Here is a 19,958-nt window from a genome sequence, read left to right on the forward strand (position 1 = left end):
GCTATCTATTTCCTCTTCTTGCCGCAGCAGCGCCTGTCTCAACTGGCGGCCAGCGGTGATTAATCAGCGTTCCCAAACAAGCAAAAGAAAAACAGAGTCAATGGCTCAGGAGCATCCACCCTCTTTATCTCCCTACTGTTCTCTTTTCCTCTTACTTCCTTCTTCTTCCCTTTCCCTTTTCTTTCACCCTTTTAGTGAGGGTTTCTCAGAGCCTTCAGAGCCCAATCAGGCACTTACCCAGCTCCCAAGACATCAGCCTAGAGTCGAGCACTCCCAGGCTCCATCCTGCTGGTGTTCCACCATCCTCGACTTTTCCTCCCCCCCAGGCTCTGCCCCTGGCTCCTGGATATTGCCCTGGCTGTGGATTTGCACCAATCCTCCTCACCTGCCAAGGTGATAAAACTGGCCTGGGGTGCACCAGGAGCTCACACTGCAGTGTGGAGGTCCTGTTCTGGCAGGGTCTGTGCTCTTGGCCAAGGGGCACACAGGTGAGTATCCTTCAGTTCCTCACACTTGGTTACAGACCAGGGGTGGGCAATTATTTTGGGCAGAAGGCCACTTACTGCGTTTTGGCAAGCCATTGAGGGCCAGATGACAGGAAGCCAGGGGCAGATAAATATTAATTTTCTAAATTTTTTAGGGGTCCCATGGGCCGGATAGAATGGCCTGGTGGGCCACATCCTTCCGCAAGAGAAGGATGAGAGGTGACCTTGTGGCTGCCTATAAGTTCATCACGGGGGCACAGAAGGGAATTGGTGAGGTTGTATTCACCAAGGCGCCCCCAGGGGTTACAAGAAATAATGGCCTCAAGCTAGCAGAGAGCAAATTTAGACTGGACATTAGGAAGAACTTATTTACAGTAAGAGTGGCCAAGGTCTGGAAGGGGCTCCCAAGGGAGGTGGTGCTCTCCCCTACCCTGGGGGTCTTCAAGAGGAGGTTGGATATGCATCTAGCTGGGGTCATCTAGACCCAGCACTCTTTCCTGCCTATGCAGGGGGTCAGACTCGATGATCTATTAAGGTCCTTTCCGACCCTAACATCTATGAATCTATGAATCCGGCCCCCAAGCTGCATTTTGCCTACCACTGGTACAGACAGTTCAAAAATAAAGTGACATTGAAATACAAATAGAAATACATACATGGAAATGGAATAGACATACAGTAGAATACAATCAATTAATACAATATAAAATAGAGAGTAGTGATAGAATAGATAGTATCAAATATAGAATATAAAATAGGAATAGGGTAGAATATAGAATAAAGTCATGAAAGCTTGTTTCTGTTGCTTCTGCAGATTGCCTATTTTAAATTTATTTATTCAAACGTGTGTACAAGTACTTGTCATTACCTAGTTACCTATTTAGTTATTTTTAAGTCAGTTATAAAAGCCATATAATGCAAATTTAAATTTGTATAAAGTAGGGGGGGGGGTTGCAACTATATTATTCCTTGATTATGTTTTTAATACTATATCCAAGTAAAGCGTGAAGAATATTTTCAGGAAGACAATAAAGGTGTCGATTTTATGCAGTTATTTCTGGACATGCTGCGATGCAGCTACATGCCAAGCCACTCCTCATGATGCAGCTCCATGACATGCCATGTGCCCTGTCATTAGGTCTGGTGGCAAGGTGGTGGGGGGTGGGAGCTATAGCCAGCTATAGCCATCCCAAAAGTGCACAGCTGAGTGCATCTGGGCAGATATTCATGGCATCACAGCACAGCTACTGCATGGGCCTCCATGGAAACTGGTCCATAACACAACCGCAGGGGATGCTGGGAAATGTAGTCCTGAAACAAATAGAAGAAAATGGCAGACAGGCAAAGGTCTTATTCTCCACCCCCAGTGAAGACCATTTTGCTGCTGTCGTGCTGGTTGTGCACTCGAGCAACCTGTGGTGCTGGTTGTGCACTCACTACTACCACCACTGCCACCAGCACAGGTGTTCTACATACTTCCTCCTCCACCCCAGCCATGACCACCAGTGACATGGAGCAGGAGGAGGAATGGGGCAGCACCAGCAAATGGTAAATTTGCAGCTAATGGTGTGTGGCACCTCCGCTTAGTACTTTAATACTTTGAGATAACTTTCATATTTCTTACAATTGCATTCCAGAAGCACGAGCAGCACCAAGGGCATATGCTGCATGCCAGACCTGCCCTCTGGGATACAATGCATCCCAAGTAATATAAGGTACTGTCAGAAATATTCTGCTAACTATGTATCCTGTAGGAAGAAGGTGAGTAAGGTGCTTTTTGGGACTGTGGAGAGGAGCAGGCAAGGGAGATGGACAATGAGAAAAAAACTCCCCGCAGTGAAAGAAGAGGCTGCCAATAAGGATCCAGAAGTGCAGGATGGAGAACGGGAGCCATGGGAGCAGCGTTTCCAAAGCTGCTCTCTAAAGATAGAGCAGCCCCAGGAAGCAGGGTCGGGGCATGGAGAGAGCAGGGGGAGAGAGGGGTGTGCTCAGGGATCCGGGATGGGGAGTGAGAGCTGGGAAAAGCTGGGGAGCTGGCTCTGAGTGGGGAGAAGAGCTCAGCCAGGCTCTACTGAGCCAGAGACTGTGGACTGAAGAGGCACCGTGGGCAGGATTGGGCTTCATCAGAGAGGGCCAAGCTGTGGGAGGAGTGGCTACCCCAGACAGGTTCTAGCTGCTGCTGGGGGTTTTTTTCTTCTTTATTTTTCATTGCCCAAGATTGGGTTTGTGTTCTTTGGATCCCAGGGAGGTCCACATAGGGAGGGAGCTTATGTGAGGGAGCCCCACCCAAAGCTCAAGAAAGGGCAGGATTGCCCAGAGCCACAGGTGGTGACCAGGACCCAGCCAGGGGTGAGGCAACACAGTGAGAGAAGCACAGGTCAGGAGCCTAGAGGGGAAATCAAGTCCTGGGACTAAAGGCCCCAGATAGGGCTGTCCTGCACTTTTGGTTGAGATTATTTTAAAACACAGTGGTAGAGGGCAAGCTACCCTGAGAGAGGGAGGACAGTAAAGCCCTCCCACAACATCACGCAAGACTTATCTGATGCTGAAAGGAAGCCAGGTGGCCAGTTCCCTCATACTGTAGAGCATTCCAAGACCAAACCTTGAATGAAAGAAAATAAAGAAAGTTAGATTACTTAAGAAAGGCTTTAATTGTAATTGGTAATGTAACATCTGGGTGGTGCTAGCATGGGGTATAGGGGAGGCTGGAGTCCCAGAAGAAATCCCTGCGCACATTGCTGTTAGCCAACTATGGTAGAGAGCACACAACACCTCCCAACTAGTAATATCAAAAGAAAATCCAAGATATAGCAGGTGAGAGTTAGACCACACCGCAGCAATCTACAGGCAAGTAATAGTGGGATGAATGGATTAGGCCAAGAGGGTCCCAGTTTGCTGAGTATTTAACTTCAGTCAGGGATAGCCCTCTCACAGGGACTATGGGTCAAAACCAAATTTCTTTTTCTTTCTTCCCCAGCAGAAGACTGAAAAAATCAGACATAGAAAAAGAATCTAATCAAGAATAAGAAAAGACAACATATAAGAAGAGAATAAATAAGAGTAACCAATAAGAAACTGGAATAGAAATAGATATAGATAGATGTAGATATGTAAAATGAAGAAAAAGAAATTAACAGTTTAGAGTATAGAGTAGAAATAGAAGTGTATAAGTAGTATAAAGAAGTGGAAATGGTATAAATAGTATAAATATTTTAAATAAGTATATATAGTATTGTCGCAGAGCACGGAGGTGCCCTGCTCCTAGAGAGTGGAAACTGCCAGGGAGAGAGCCCTGGCAGGACATAACGAGCACAGCTGCAGGTTGCCCGGGGCAACCAGGAAGTCAGGTGACCGGAGGGGGCAGGGCCTGGCCCTTATAAAGCCCAGGGCTGAGGTCAGGCTGGCAGTTTCCTGCCAGCAGCTGGAGAGCTCCCTCAGCCAAGATACGGGAAGAAGCCTGACTGCAAGTACAGCTCATGATAGCTCTGGAGGCTTGAGCAATGATACTAAGTTATAGCCAGGCGGCTTATAGTTATGTTGTAGCCTAGGGGCTTGTGGTTTTGTTTTGTTGTGTATTACACCGGTGGGTTGGGCAGAGCTATTAGGGGTTGGAGGAGGCCTCGTAGGAACCCACAGGGGTGTGGGGCCCTAGCACCAGTGAGGGTGCAGTATTCTCAGGGGGAACCCCCAGTGGTGGGGGAACCCCGGTGCCAGGGAGGGGGCAGTATTATTAGGGAGCCCAGCGTGGGCACAGCAAGCCCCAGAGAAAGGGAACTACTGAGCAGCCTAGTGCGGGCGTGGTGAGCCTCTGAAGAAGGGCATAGCGCTGCAGCGAACCCCGGAGAAGGGTGAAGTGCTGCGGTGAGCCCTGGCAAGAGGGGGTAGCGGTGCAGTGAGCCCGAGAGTCGGGGAAAGTAGCTGAGAAATCCCTAGAGCGGGCGCGGAAGGCCCCAGGAAGGGAGCAACGTTGAGAAGTCTAAGCATGGGCGCAGAGAGCCCCAGACAGGGGGCGGTATTTTAGAAGCCCGAGTGTGGGCGCAGAGAGCGCCCCAGAAAGGGGACGTTATCAAGAAGCCCCAGCGCGGGCGTAGCAGGCCCCAGGCGGGGGCACTATTGCGAAAGCCCCAGACGGGGGGGGCGACATTACAGGGAGGCCCTGTGTGGGCTCGGAGAGCCGAAGAGGGGGCAGCACAACAGAGGAGGCCCCAGAGAGCGGGCGAGTACATAGAGGAGGCCCAAGAGACGGGCAGTGTATGTATAGAAAGACAGACCAACGTCTATTCCATCTGCAAGGCTTGGGGTGTGGTATCAGGGGTGGTTGGAGCCACGTGTAGCCCATAAGGCTAGGGTGCTCGGGAAGCACCCATCCTACAGGGAGACCCCCGGTGGGTCCAGGAAAACACGGGGACAGAGGTCCCAGCTAACTGTGCCCAAGGAGACGTGAGGCAGCCTCCCAACTTTACCTAAACAGCAAAGACGTGGCAGGCGAGAATCTGAGGGTGCCCTTGGGCCGACTTGGCACGGAGAGGGGGCCTTAAGGAGATCACGGCCCTCCTGCAGGACCCCGCCGTGACAAGTATAAATACTTCACAATATTTTAAAATATTTTAATAATGGTATTATTCTTCATATTGCATTTTTAGAATATTTTTAAACATTTTATATTGATTTGTATCTCTTTTTATAATCTTTTAATGTTTTTGTTTGTATAATGTCTTATACTGGGTTATAATGTTTTTTAATGGGTTTTTAGAATGCTTGTACTCTTACTTATATTTCTTATTTATATTTAGAATTCATTTATTCCTTTATATGATCATTTATTTATACCTATATTTATTTACTTATATATTTATACTTATATTTGTATTTGTATTTTATTTATTAATTTTATTCAAATTTCACTTTTAAAAATTGTTTTTTTAATCTATTTACCTACTTAATGCATTTAATGTACTGTTTTTGGTAAAAATATTTATCATCATGGCCTTCCTTAAAATAAAGAGTTTAAAATTAAAATTTGACATGTTTTATTTCATAGGTGGGATGGTTTGGTAATGTAGAAGGAGATGCATGCAGGTTGGCATGAGGGTCCCTGGATAGAGGCCCCCTAGCAATGATACTTGGGAGTGCTGGGCAAGTGGGGGAAGCTGTGTGGCATGGGCATAGGGCAAGGAATGTGGTGGGACACGGGGGAGCAGTGTGGTGTAGGAATGGGGGATGCATGGTCAGAGGGTACAGTAGGGGTGTGTGGATAAATGGCTGGTGCAGGAGCTTGGGCTGAGGCTGGGGCTGGGGCAATGGCTGAAAGTGGGGGTAGAGCACACCTGGAGGGTCCCTTGCAGCGGTTCAGGGATTACTGGTTTGATGGTGCCCTCTGCTATAATCAAGTAGCTAAGACAGCAGCGGGGTGGATTGGTAAATGGCTCTCCCTGCTGCAATTTACTGGGAATTATGCACTAGGCTTAATTTGTTATAAAGGCTGTTACATGCAACAATGATGAAACATTCTTAAATAAACCATTTTGAATGTAATAAACCTATTTAATTTAATGAGGATTAAGCTCCATTATGTGTACAAGTGCCCCTTGGCATCAAGCTTCCCTGCTACTCCTCTTTACTTTAGGTTTCTATGGGCCCAGTGCCCACGTAACATTTTCCTTCTTGTGATAAGACAAACTTCATTTGGATTAAGTTTCTGAACTCTTTTCTTGAGAAGATAATGGGTGCAACTCTCTGGAGTCATCAATAAGTCAATTTAATTAGATCATGGAGCTGTCTCTATAGTCATTTTGTATTATTGGGGTGGCATAAAGTGCCTAGCATAATCTAGCCCCAAATATTGTCATAATCTTTTTGTTCATTTGTTTATATAAGTAACTAGATCACTAGTGCCAGGGCTGTACTGACTGCCTTTTATGGCTTTCTGTCAGGATTCACAAACTTAAGCTAAAGCACAATCCTCCCTGGACTTTACAACCAAAAGGCTGACTGCTTTTCCCATTTGGATCAATGGGACTTTTTCCATTAACTTCTGTGCACCAGGTTGGAGTGCTAAATGGGACGTGTTAAAGATGCCACACATTTTGTAAGCAGGCAGGAGCGCACAAATGCAGGAAACCACTGTATAAGCCTGTAATTGTATAAAAGATGTGTACAGCAGCTCCAGGAATATGTATATTCTGTTATATAAGTCACTTGCACAGTAAAGATGTCTTTTGGCATCAGGGATAAAGTATACAAACTATCAGCCATATGCTTAAAACATGCATTTTTCACTTCTGCCTCTATTATTCTTTTTCTGGCAGGCCCTCAAGTTTATATCCTGAATTGAATTTAATGAAAACTGTTTTCTTATAGCAGATCAGATTTCAGGATTTTTTTCTTACATCTACCAGTGAGAGTTCAGGTTACTTTATGATGCATGAAGTTGGAAAGGGAATCTAGCTTGCCTACTTTAGTTAGGCAAAGTTTAGACTAAAATAGTAGACTAGTTAGTCAAGAAAAATTAGGTATTAGAGTATAATTTGCTATTGAAAGAGCATTCTCTGTTGCAGAGTTTTTTAGAACCTATGTTAGGATAAAAGTTAAAAAATGATCAGTGGCAAGAATGGTTTATTTAACAAACCACCTATTAGTCATCCTAATTTCAATTTTACGTGGCTACTGACCTCCTCCATCAAAAAAATGAACGTACTGAAAATAAAGCATTTAATGAGAGTGTGAGAGCTTCAAGTGTCTCTTTCTTGGTATGGGTGACCAGATGGGAATTCTAAAGCTATGGATATTTCATATCAGCTCCTCTATCTACTAGCCTCGGGCAAGAAATAAGCCAACTGGGACATACCAGTGGAAAGGGCTTGGCCTCACCTCTTCTTCCTCCTGAGAAAGGGAGGTGTTGTATTCTTTTCCCCATCCTCTTATTCCCATTTCAACCCTTATCTCTTATTTTCATGAAATGGGAGGAAAGGAACAGAAAGAATAGTCTGGTTATAAGAAAGGGGATAGTGTGAGTTGGGAGGTATAAAAGGCTGTCAGTAGTAGGCTGCTGCTTTTCTCTCAGCTGAGCCTGGCCCAGAGAGGAAAATCAGTGGTAACAGGAACTGGGCAGGCGGATTAACCATTCCCTGCCTGCTTCCCTGGACAGACAGTGCAGGCAGCCACGATTCGGCAAGGGCAGTAAAGAAGGATCTAGGGTGCTAGAGCAGAGGGGGTCAGGGGGGCTACACCTTGGTGTAAATGCCCCACCCTTCTCCACTGGTCCAGATCAGGCTTGCTGCTCCTTCCACTCTCTCCAGCACCCCAGATCCTTGCTGACTGCCCCCTCCCCCCCCCCCCCAATTTACTTGTGGTTGCCTGTGCTGTCTGTCTCATGGGAGCAGGCAGGGAAAGGTTAAATTGCCTGCTTGGCCACTGATACTACTGCTGCTTTCTGGGCCGGAAAAGCAACAGCCCCTCAACAGTGGCAGCTGGACAGGAAGGTTAACCCTTCCCTTGGGACAGACAGCACAGGCAACCACAAGTAAGTAATGCCCCAGAGGCAAACAAAGGAAGGCAGGGGGGAAAGCCTGGATTGAAAGGGGTGGGAATTCTTACTTTTCAGTCCTCCAAGCCCCTGCTGGCCTGAATGTGTGATTGCTTCAAACTCAAGCTAGTACTAACACTGGTCACCATTTGTACAGCTCACAGTATAGAGTGTAACAAGGCCTTTAATGTAAGACAAGCTGGGTGATACAGCTCAGAGATAAGCTTGCCCTGGAGTGGCATAACTTTGAGCTGCCTAATGAGTAGTTAAAACTAGTTCAGTTGTTAATGTGTGGACATTCCAGGTGTTAAAGACCTCCAAGAGCTGCCCAAAATTATCATGTAACACAGTCCTTAGATTTAATGATAACATATCCATTTACAACTGGGTGAACTGGACAGTCTTTCCAGTGAGTCCAGACCAAAACTGGGTCTGCAGAAAGACATCTGAATCACTTTGCCACCAGATCTCTCTCTAGATCTTCCACCGTGGGACAATTAAACTTGCTGATAAGGACAATAATGCAAACTGCCTCAATGAAAATGTGAAAGAAGAGAGTTTGAAAGCAAGCCATTTGGAAGCATCTAAATTATCTCCAGTTAGTTCGCACCATTATTTTTTCCTGCAATCAATTAATAGGAAAAAACTTATTTGCATTGGTACTTTTTCCACTCTGCAAGCACAGTGAGTTTGCTTAAAAATACATGTGGCCAAAAGAAAAAAGATCCATTAACTCATGCCACTGGCAATGATGGTGTCTTGACATTTACCTTGCTTATTGCTCATTATAGCAGTGCATACTTAATAAAGGCTCTGTCAGAATTTCCATTGTATGACACTTAATCAGAAATATTTGCTTCAGGATGAAATGAAGTATGCTGTACATGGGGCTTATTTTATTAGGCAAATGACAACTGAAACAGAAGTATGCCTTTATCCTACATCAGCATCCCCTAGCACAGTATCTGTGAGCCTCTGGGAAATCAGATTGAAACTACTGATATTCCAAGTATGAGAGGATCCATGACTAAGATTCCCTGGCAGAATCAGGTCCTTGCTACCCTAAAATGATATGTAGTATTGACTCTCATTATCATAGATTTTAAAGTTTCCATCCCAATTTCAGACACTATTTTCCATTTTTCACAACAGTTTGCTATTTCTAAGTTACATTGTGCAGGTGATTGGGCCACAATCCTCCCACTGGTTTTGTGTGGGCAGGCCCTTGTATCACCTAGAACCCTAGTGAAGTCAAACGGGCTCTATGCAGTCAGATGGAAAAGTCCCCGAAAAGCATTTTGGTACCTATGGATTTGGGGTATAAATGAGAACATTCACTTCAGTGTTTCCTGACTATTGGCAGAACCTATTTATTGTTTTCTGGAGGTGAAATGAATCACCCATTATATCAACCTGTAAAAGTACTGCAAAAATATACATCTTTGCCAATAATTTTTTGTGTGTGTCCTGCCAGTATAATTATCTTGGGGTTTTTTTGGTTATTATTTTTTGAAAGACTTTCTGTAATATTTTCTTACATAGACACTATCACATTCACTTCAAAACAGAGTTTGTTATGTCCCTGATTGCCCAGTACCTAAATGAAGAAAGGACTGTGGTCTCCTACTGGATTTATGCTCCTTTAGTAAATGCCTATAAGAGTTTGGTATAAAAAGATCATTACAATGGCAAACTTACCTGTTCTTGCTCATAAGCACAACCATTATAGTGCCAGTTCTGTAGCTTCTGGTCCTGCTCAGCCAGATCAATCATTTTGATACTAGTGAGGTTGTGTGTGAGATTGGGACTTCTGCTATGTGGGGATATTTGTAAGCTTGAGGTCATACTGACTTTGTAATGTCTTGATCCCAAGGAATAGTGTTATGAGGAATACTTAAATGTCAACTGGAAAAGTAACACATATCAAGAGATATGTGTAGTAACCTATGTAATATGTGTATTACCCTATCATAATATGTCTTATCCTATATGAGGGGAATACTCAAGGACCCAGCAAAGCCAAAATAGTGTGAAGCAGATAGGTCCTAGTAGAGAAGGAAGGTAACTATTTTACAAGAATCTTCCTAATCTGTTTGTTGGAACAGAAAATGCTTCTGATAGTTCAGAGCAGATCAGTGACAAGGAAGGTACTTCTGCTGAACTGGAAAACACGGAGGGAAAACTGGGGCTGAATTTAAAGATTTTGCCACATATAAGCATTAATTTCCAGCAACAGAAAATTTTCACCACTAGAAATAATTCCAGGAGAAGGAGCAGTACAGTTGCTCAGCCTGCAACTGTCCCCTCTTCCTGGCTCCTTATGCCTTCCCGAGACTGGGGTGATCCTGGTCTAGGGAAAATGTGAGGAGCACCAAAGGAAAACAGAGACTGGTGTGAGGAGTGGGCATGGGGCTTGCAGTACTTCTCCCTCTGCTTGGCCCCCAGTGTATGAGGAGCCAGTGGGAAGCAGCTTGTGGTTGCTCCTCCACTACCCTCCTGTTCTATGGTGGCAGAGAGGAAGAAGCTGCTCCCTGAACCTTCATTAGACTGAGGTGACTCTACAGTGAGGCCCCCTTACACATTACACTTAAAGCATGATTAACCAGATAATCATGCCTTAGGTTGTGACCCAGCTACACATTCAACCAATCAATAGTGTGATAAAACAAGCAATAAGCCAGAAAGTTATTCCACAAAAAAAGTGTAATAAGCTTGTTCCAATCACACCATTAATTGAATGTGTGGCCAGGTGCTCCCCTGTGGCTGGGAGCCCTTCATTGGAGGGGCTCCCAGTCACAGGAATGCAACCACCCCCTGGTATCCCCACAGCTGACAAAGCTTGCAGTAGCAGCATTGTCAGTTGTGGGGCTTTCAGTGGGGCACCAGAGAGAACACTCATTCTCCCCACTGCCACCACTGCAAGCTCCACATCTGATGATGCTCACAGAAGGGGCAGAATTCCCATCACTGCCACTGCTGCAAGCCCCACAGCCCAGGCTACGGGACTTGCAGCAGATGCAATGCCAGGAATGCTGCCCCTGCTGTGAGCCAGCCAAACTCTGTCAGTTGTGGGGCTCGCAGCCACGAGAGCTGGTGCAGGGGGAGCCCAGAATTGTGACTCCAGGCTTCCCCTGCACTGGCAATAAGGTACCATTGTGCATGTATGCATGTGTGGCATGGCAGAAGGCATGATTGTGTGGATCATACATTAGATCCCATTGCACCTTTACCTGCATGTGTAGAGAGGCCCTGAAAAGCACAGGCTTTCCGTGGAGCTCAACTCCTCTTGGTACCTGAGAGGATAAGCCATGGGGAAATGTACAAACATTTATTCTCCAGGGAGAAACTCCCGCAATAGCAACTTCTTTCAGATTCGTGTTGAGTTACATTTCTCCCAGATCTGCCATTTTTGGTCCAGGAGAAACAACATGAACATGGTTACACCTGTGGTTTCTATCAGGAGAGTGGTGATTCTTCCAGTAGAAGACATGTAATGCTTGTATGTGGACTTCATTTATAGCATCCAGTGCACAAAGGTACCTGATTTTCTTCTGTGCTTTCAGTCTAGCAGCATGAAAGGCTAGCCTCTCCTAAAGAGGTGGGAGAGAGGGGGAAAAAATCCTTTCCTCTTGTTAAAGTAGCAAACTTGAATAAATTCACCCTCCCATTCCTCTTAATGCTGGTAGGTATCAGAGGTGACAATGGCAATCAGCAAATGCAACAGGGAAAAACAGCAGGACCATAAGGAGTCAGTATCACTCACCCAGGAATTGTGCTATCCAGGAAGAGAACCAGCTGAATGCAAAAATTGTCTATACAATAGCCCAAGGCAAGAATTCTTGCTGCCGATAGCTTTTATTAGGCCTACTGCATGGTTATGATAGACTAAGGCTGCATACGCATTTTCAAATAATCCAGAAGAATTCTCCCAGGTTTCTTCTCTTGGTAGAAAAACTTACCCAGAACTATGTTACGGACATTCAAATGCTGAGGCTCTGAAGAGTAGAGAGCTTGCACTGCTGTGCAGCTGGGTAAAGGTCATGTGCACAAATATTAGTGAGCACTGCAAGCTCTCTTAGTCTATCTGGAGACAGATGGCAGTAGTGCATAGGGCAGCCTTGATTGGCTGACTCAGAGTACCCATGGCCAGCCTATGTTGCTCTGCAGCACTATGTGGGGATGGTGAAGGGGGCATGTGTTTTTTTTCCTTGTTGAAGAAGCAGAGTCCAGTGAGCAACACACTGTCTCCCTGGGAAAGTAGAGGGAGGGGATGCTGGAGGACTGTGTTTTATTTTGAGAGAAGCCACAGCATGTACAAAAATACTCTCCTGGGTGTGATTTAAATCTGGTTGTTCATTCCCAGGTTATTTTTTTTCCTGGAGTGGCCATTTTAACTCTGGGAGACAAAATATGAACATCTGTACACTTTCAGTTTCTCCTGGGAGAGCAGCAGCTGTCCCACAGGAGAAAGTAAATGTCTGTAGAGGCCATAGGCAAGCTTTTGGGTAACAGAGTACTCTTTCTCAGACCTCTGAGAGAAAGGCAGACACAAAAGAGCTAAATAGCAGATGGAACAAAAGCTTATGCAAAACTCCATATGTAAATAAAAACAGGATATAAGAGAAATTATCAGGTAGTGATTCAAGTCACCGAATTGAATCACTGTCCCCCAAATTGGCCAAATCCAAAGTGAATACTAGCTGCTTTGCACAGGCCTAATGTTAATACTAACTAATGCAATTGCAAATAATGCTTATATAAATGACTAATGCACGTAGTAGTCATATAAACAGCTAAGCACCCAAAATTTCCTGTTGCAGACTACCTAGGACTTAAGGGCCATGTCTAGTTTGCATGTCTAGTGACACTTTTCCAAATGTAAAGCCACCATGACCACTGAATCTGTTTAACTCTTTCAGTGAGGGCTAGACTATGACTGACACTTGCCTGGATATACCTGAAGGGAAGGGCAGAAGCCTTTTCTATTGGTGCCACCCTTGATCCATGGGCTGTCACAATATCAGCCTCTCCATTACCTCCTAAAGTTAACACTTTAGGAGGTAATTACTAATGGGAGTAGGAAGAGATGAGGTGGAAACATGAAGTGCTCTGCATCAGTACCAGACAGCAAAGGGGATGAAATACCGAGGGGGCAGCATGCTACCAGTTTTCATGAGGATCCAAGGCACAAGCTCTCCCTGAGCAACCCCTTTGGGCAGAACGTTTCCACATTATCCCACACGCAGGTCAATTCTGGTGCAGTCTGACCTAATTAGGAGAAACTGCTGGTGATTTGAATTCTCCAGTAATATATAATCATGCAGTCGATTGGCCTTGTCCTTACCATGCAGATCAGTGAGAAGACTGTTATCTTACCTATTCCATGTTTGTTACCTTTTATTTTTATTACATTTCTTTTTCTCCTTTTGCTATGCAACAGGGTTGTCTTTTGTAAATATGGTTCACTCATGTATATTTTTTGTTATTTTTCCTTACAGATTTTCTTGACAAACTAAATAAAATTAATCCTATTAATCTGCTCTCATCTGGAAGGCCCTCAGTTCTATAATCATATTGTCCAGCTCTGGACTCATTCCTGTTATGTCCTTTGTTTAAATTAGATTTGCCACATTATTTGCAGCACTTTTTTGTGTATTGCTGTTAAGGAAAAGAGCTTCTGCCATGGTTTCCACATATTGATTTTTTTTTTTAATTTGGAGGAGGGGAGTGATTTTTCTTCATTTTGTTCTTTTTCTCCTCTTTCCTCCTTTTTATTTTCCTCCTGTTTCTAGTAGCAGAAGAAAAAATGAATACCAAAACTTTGTTTTTTCAACAAAATGTTTTCTTTTGTTTTTCAAGAAAATGTTTTCTATAGAAGTCTTAAAGAAGTGTATGTCAAAAAGGCTGTATGGGAAAATTTTTGCATGAATTTTTTAATGCAATATCAAGTGCCAATTATAATTATTATTATTACAGTATATTTAGAATGACTTGCAAATGAGTGATACAAATAAATGCAATAGAGAGAGAGAGAATATGTGTACCTCTGCAAGAGAATGCAGCATAAGAGCAGTGTCCTTAAATAGATTATATGGGACAAGTTGTACAAGTGCTTCTAGTGCTACTCAATAATTCTGTCAATGTGTTGCATTGTAGGAGGATGCATAGAGAAAAAGTACAAGGAAGTTGAGTATATTTGCTAAATATGGATACAGACTATACTTGTTTGAAAGTGTATGTTTCAATGCAATGAATAGCAGAGTCATGGCAGATGTAAAGGTGAAGAGATAAAGTCTCTATTGCCATTTACTTGTTATGGATATGTCATTTATGACTTAATGAAGAAGTGACAAACTTAATATAACATTTAAAAAATGACAAGTTGAGCCTCCCAAAATAATGAGATTGTTTAAAATAATAAAATTAAAGAAAAATAAATGTAGAGTTATCATCTGCCCTCTGCTTTTGGGTCTGTAAACTTAATATTTCACACTTTTCTCATCAACCACAAGGACTAGAAGCTTAGGGCACTGACAGAAGTGATGGTTTGTTGTGTGATCAGGCCTTGAAACACTCTACAGCTGTGCACAGAAGTGGATTGCTGCAGAGTGCTTTAAAAATGCCTGATCACGAAACAGTCTGAACCTTCATTACATGAGGTTGCAGATAAAGGTGCTTCAAAATGGAGCACCTTCATTAATGTCTGTCACCATGCTCCGGGAGCACCTCTGGTGCTGTCCTCAGAAAGGGAGGGAAAGAAGGGAATGAAGGGAGCTCCATCTGGGGCTTGCCCAGCCTGCACTGGAGGGTGGGGCAGGTGGATTGGACCCTCCAATTTAGAGCTAATTAGCTGAGGTGGAGCACTTCAAGGACAAACTGACATCATTGGCTTTACGTGGTACTGTACTGTGCAGTGTAGACATCTACTTTCTTTTCCTAGAGGAAGAAAACAAGTTAAGATCTTGTTGCATTCCTATGATTCCAAGTTGTTAGAAGAAATACAACGTATTGTGATATGCTGTGTCAGGGATGTACGTTCCTTAACAGATTGTTGTCATTGTTCCAAATGCTCAGCTATTGTACCATCAGAATCCATGGATCATGTAATGTCTATCCAAGAATGTGGTACACCTCCTCCAGCACACCAAATGCCCTCATAACAGTTGTGTGGGTGAAAGCACACAAAAACTATACTCCAGAATTAATGATCATGGTCAATGATGAAATACTAGAACACAGGGAGAAGAACATTTGTTGCAGAAAAAATCACTCACTGTCTGACCTCACAGTTCTTGTGTTCAAAGGAAATCTACCCAGTAACCTTACAAGATGAACAGAGGAACAGAAATATATTAGCCTATTAGATACTAAATACTAGGGACTTAATATAGACAATATAGACTTTATGGTCAATTATAATCTCCCTGATGCTCACTAATTTCTGCTTTTCACAGGTGATAGCAACCCCCCAGAACTTCTTTGTCAGGTTTTTGCTGAATCTCTCCTACTTGTTGGCTACCTGATAATTTCTTTTTGAATCAACCAGGCCAGGCCCATCCCCCGCCCACTCTGCCAGTCTGGCAATGGCTGCCCTGCCCACCCCAGCTCCTGGCACTTATTTAAAAAAAAAACCCTGACTCAGCGGATGCTGCTGGGCAAGGGGCAATACCTACTGCCCCACACTGTGTGGGGGGCCTCTGCAGAAGCCCCCCATGGTCCCCTTCCTCCTCCCTCCTCCCCACTCCCCCACCACTAGTACTTACCAGCTTGGAGTCAGCTGTGGCTCCCTGCTGCAGCCACCGAGGACTGCTCGAATCATCTTCAGAAAAGGTTCAGAGAGCTTTGAATCAATTCAGACCTTTAAATTTGCACCCTGACTGGATTCAGATTCGAAGATTTGTCTACCTAATCAAACCGAATCTCCTCCAAATTGAATCACCACCCGAAGCTTCACACAGCCCTAATAAACATAATTGAGAACAGTCAAGCTTCTCGCCAGCTAAATTTAGAAATAGATTCTCCTACCTTCCCCTCAATATGTGTCATAACCCAAAAGCACCAATTTGTCTCTGTAAAATCCCTCCTGCAAAAGATAAACAATGAAAGATAGTAGGTTACAAAGCATAATTGTTGTTCCCTGGATTTGTGAGTCCATGCGAACCTCCAGTGAGAATTTTTGCAGTTAACTCCATTTCTAGGGATACTCAAACTATTACTTTCAAATTTGTAATTATTTGTGCCTAGGAAACTATCACCTAGACATCTGCAGAAAGCAAATAGAAGTAGCCATAAAATAATTGTAGATATAAGTGCCTTCAATGTTTTTAAAAGGCATTGGACATTAATTTGCCTAAGCCAGATAGAGAAAGGATGCTTGGTAAAACTGGCCAGATCCATTATAGGGGATTTTTTTACCATCTTCTCTTTAAGCATCCTGCATAGCCCTCAGTAATCAATCAACACCCAAGTTCAAAATACCAGATATTGTAGGCACCCCATCCTATAATCCCTTTATATTTTGGGTGCCTCAGTTTGGGTGAATCAGTATAGCAAAGCCCCAAAGAAACCACACTGACTTCCTTCAACTGACAGTCTGGCCCCCTATAACCAGCACACCATATTGTTTGTTATTTATATCAGCCATTTGTACATGCCACAAAATTAGCCCTTAAAGTGGCTTAATGCCCTTTTGCACCACTTTAATTGTGCAGCTATTTATACACGTTGGCAGCATAATGAGCATTAAATGACATTGGGACGCAGCAAAATAAAACATGTCCAAGGTGTTTTAGTTTGCTACCTTACAGCAGTGTTTCCCAACCTTTCTTACCCCAAGGCACACTTACCTAAATAAAAAAGCACCACGGCACACCAGACACGGAGCAGGGGGGAAGTGGGGTGGTGCACAGCCAGCCGGACACCGATGGGGTGGGGTGGCACGCGGCCAGCCAGATGGCATTTTGGGCTGGAGCCATGCTCCACATCTGTCTGTCCGCAGCAGCAGCAGGCAGAGGGAGTGGCTCCAGCCAGGTAGGGGGCATGGCTCCAGCCCAAAATGTCATGTTGCACTGGTTGGGAAATGCTGCCTTACAGCTGTGGAGGGAAGCACTGGGCCCTGTGCAGCTCAGGGGCTGTGCAGGCAGCCTGTAAAAGCAGCCTGGTAGCAGGCCATACAGGCAGGCTCCACTGAAGGGGAAAAAAAAAAAGTCTGATCTTTTTTTTTCTCTCCCCCAGAGCCTGCCTGCCTGCTGAGCTGCATAGTGGCCCAGTGCTTCCCTCTAGCTGCGGTGCCCCCTGGGACTGCCCAGCCTGGGTGCCTGCAGGTGGGTGCCACCTGGGGGGTGCCACCACTGCCAGAGGGAAGCATCAGCCCCTCCCCCACAACTCAGAGACCACTTGGCCTGTCAGCAGCTTGCCCTTCCCTCCCCGCTGCCAGAGAGGCAGGTAAGGATTGGGCCCGACCCTTGTGTATATGCCATGGGGGTGAGGGGGCTGATAAACACTGAGATAGGGGTGACACTGTTATCACCCCATTATGAAAACAGAAGGACATTACCAGTTACCTTTTGATTCTGCCTGTTGATTCAGCACGGACCCAGCATGTGGTCTGTTAGCTAATACACATGTAGCCCGGGTATACACGGGTTTGTACTTTCCTCTTCAATTGAGGGAATTAATGGCAGGGCAGTGTGCTGTGGAGGGACACAACAGCCCAGTGGCTGCCTCTGTCCCCTATAGAGTCAGGTCCAGTCAATCAATTACTTAACTATATACAGGTTTATTATTACAACAAAACCATTAAAGGGTAAGGACATATATTATTTATATATGTACAAATTTACAAAACAATAAACCCTATTTTTATATATATATAAAAATATATATATATATATATATATACACATACACACACACACACACACACACACACACACAGATATACACATACCCAGTTATCATTTAAAATACAGATAAACAATAGAACAAACCAGACCAAAGAATATTGATTGGGCAACCTTATAACTCTATTCATATACAAACTATTACTTCAAATTATTCACATAAACTGTAAGGCACAGTCCACAAATATAATCAGCAGTCCTTAGACTACCTGGGTGCCCTCCAAGGCAGGGGCCCCATGCCCAAGGTACCACTACAGGAAAGGAGGTGGGGGGAAAGAAAAAGGAGAGGAAAACCCTAAAGACTCCTAAGCTCCCCTGCTATCACCCAGGAGCCACCCACGTGGTGCCCCTTCACAACCCTCGGGGTGTCCCTCCCCTGTGGAGACCCTCTCTCCAGAGTAACTTACTACTCCACAGTCCTGGAGGGTTGCCTCTTGTTCTCCAGGTCAAGCTCTGTTCCCTGCCAGCTTTTCCTGCTGCCTGACTCTGCTGCCACTGTCCTGGCTTAGGGCCACTTGCACTGCTGTGTATAGTGGGTGCTTCACCTTGTGCTGGGGGTTGGAGGCCTGGAGAGCCTTGTGCAGCACCAGGGTTTGGTTTGTTCCTGCACCATCTGGGCAGAGTTGTCTGCACTGAGCTGCTGCCCCGTGTCAGCAGTTGTAGATCCAAGCCACCTCAAGTGACTCCAAGGGTGTCTCACCCTCGGTGCAGTGCCTCCTGCACCAAGCTCCCAGCCTCCTTCTGGGGGTTTGAGGACCTGAGCCACCCCAGGGGCTCCAAAGATCCTGCTACATGCACCGGCCTGTTCACCATGTCTCTGGCCGCTCGCCAGAGGTTGCAGACCTGAGCCACCTCACACAGCTCCCAGGATCTGGATGCTGCATACCAAGAACCTAACCACTGGAGCCATGCCATGCTCCCCACTGATAGAAGTCTTCAGGGGCTCTTCCTGGGCTACTGCTTCACCCCGCTGACCAGCTCTCCTCAACTCTTCTAAGCCCTGCTCTTCTCTGTCCCCAACACATCTGCCCCTCATGCTGGGCATGCAGCTCCTTTTATACGCTCCAGGGCTCCACCTCTGAAGTCTTCCTGACCTGACAGTTTGCAGTCTTCAATCAGGTCTGAGAGAGCTCTTCTTCCCCTCCCCTCAGGAAAGGGGTGTGATGTTATTTCTCTTGCTGCCTCTTGATTGGTGGATGGACTCCACCAATCAAAAAACAGGCCTGGGATTCAACCCAAGCTCTGAAAGGTAATCCTGCTACACACAGATACCTTCTCCACAAGGCAGAGGGGAGAGAATTCCTGCTTAGCAGGGAGTGGTGAGGAGCTGGGGGAGCAAACAGTTTTTCCAAGGAAGGACATAACACTACCTGTTGAATAGCTCCAAAAAGCCTGTCTGCCTCTATCATCTTCCACAGCATGGACCGTAACCAGCATGTGGTCTGCTAGCTAATGCTGAGGTGTCTGTGTTGGATGGGGGAATGTCTGCTTAGCATAGAGTGGGGAGGGGAGGCAGGGAGCAGGAGCCAGGCAGATGCTTGTGGAGACTGCTGAGCTCCAGTGTGGCAGCAGAGGGGAGGGGTCAGCCCTGCTATGGATCAGAGAGCCCTGCCCATCCAGAAAGCATGCCAGGATGCTAGGGGACTCAGATGCATCTTAAACTAGCAAGGGGTCTGGGACAGACATTGCATAAACTGGTATGAGCCAGATCAGTTAAGTCTGATACATGTAGATTCAACCAGGTTTATCTCAAACCAATTTCAGTCATTTTCATACTGATTTATGTGCACTGAACATCTTGTTCTGTTACAGGTTTAAACCAGTTTCTGATCACTTAAACCAGTTTATGTGTAATGTCTGTACCTAGCCTTAGGGGGAATTAAACCAAAGTAAACCCCCATGGCGTGTACAAATGGCCATCAATGCCACTAGATGCTTACACTCTTTTAATATATTCTAAATCCTACTGTCCTTTTCCAAATAATTCTTTAGTATTTTGAAAAATATGCACAGCTCACTAGCAAATGTTTAAGGTTTCATAAACCC

Source organism: Alligator mississippiensis, chromosome 1 (genome assembly GCF_030867095.1).
Source record: "Alligator mississippiensis isolate rAllMis1 chromosome 1, rAllMis1, whole genome shotgun sequence".
Classification (NCBI taxonomy): Eukaryota; Metazoa; Chordata; order Crocodylia; family Alligatoridae; genus Alligator; species Alligator mississippiensis.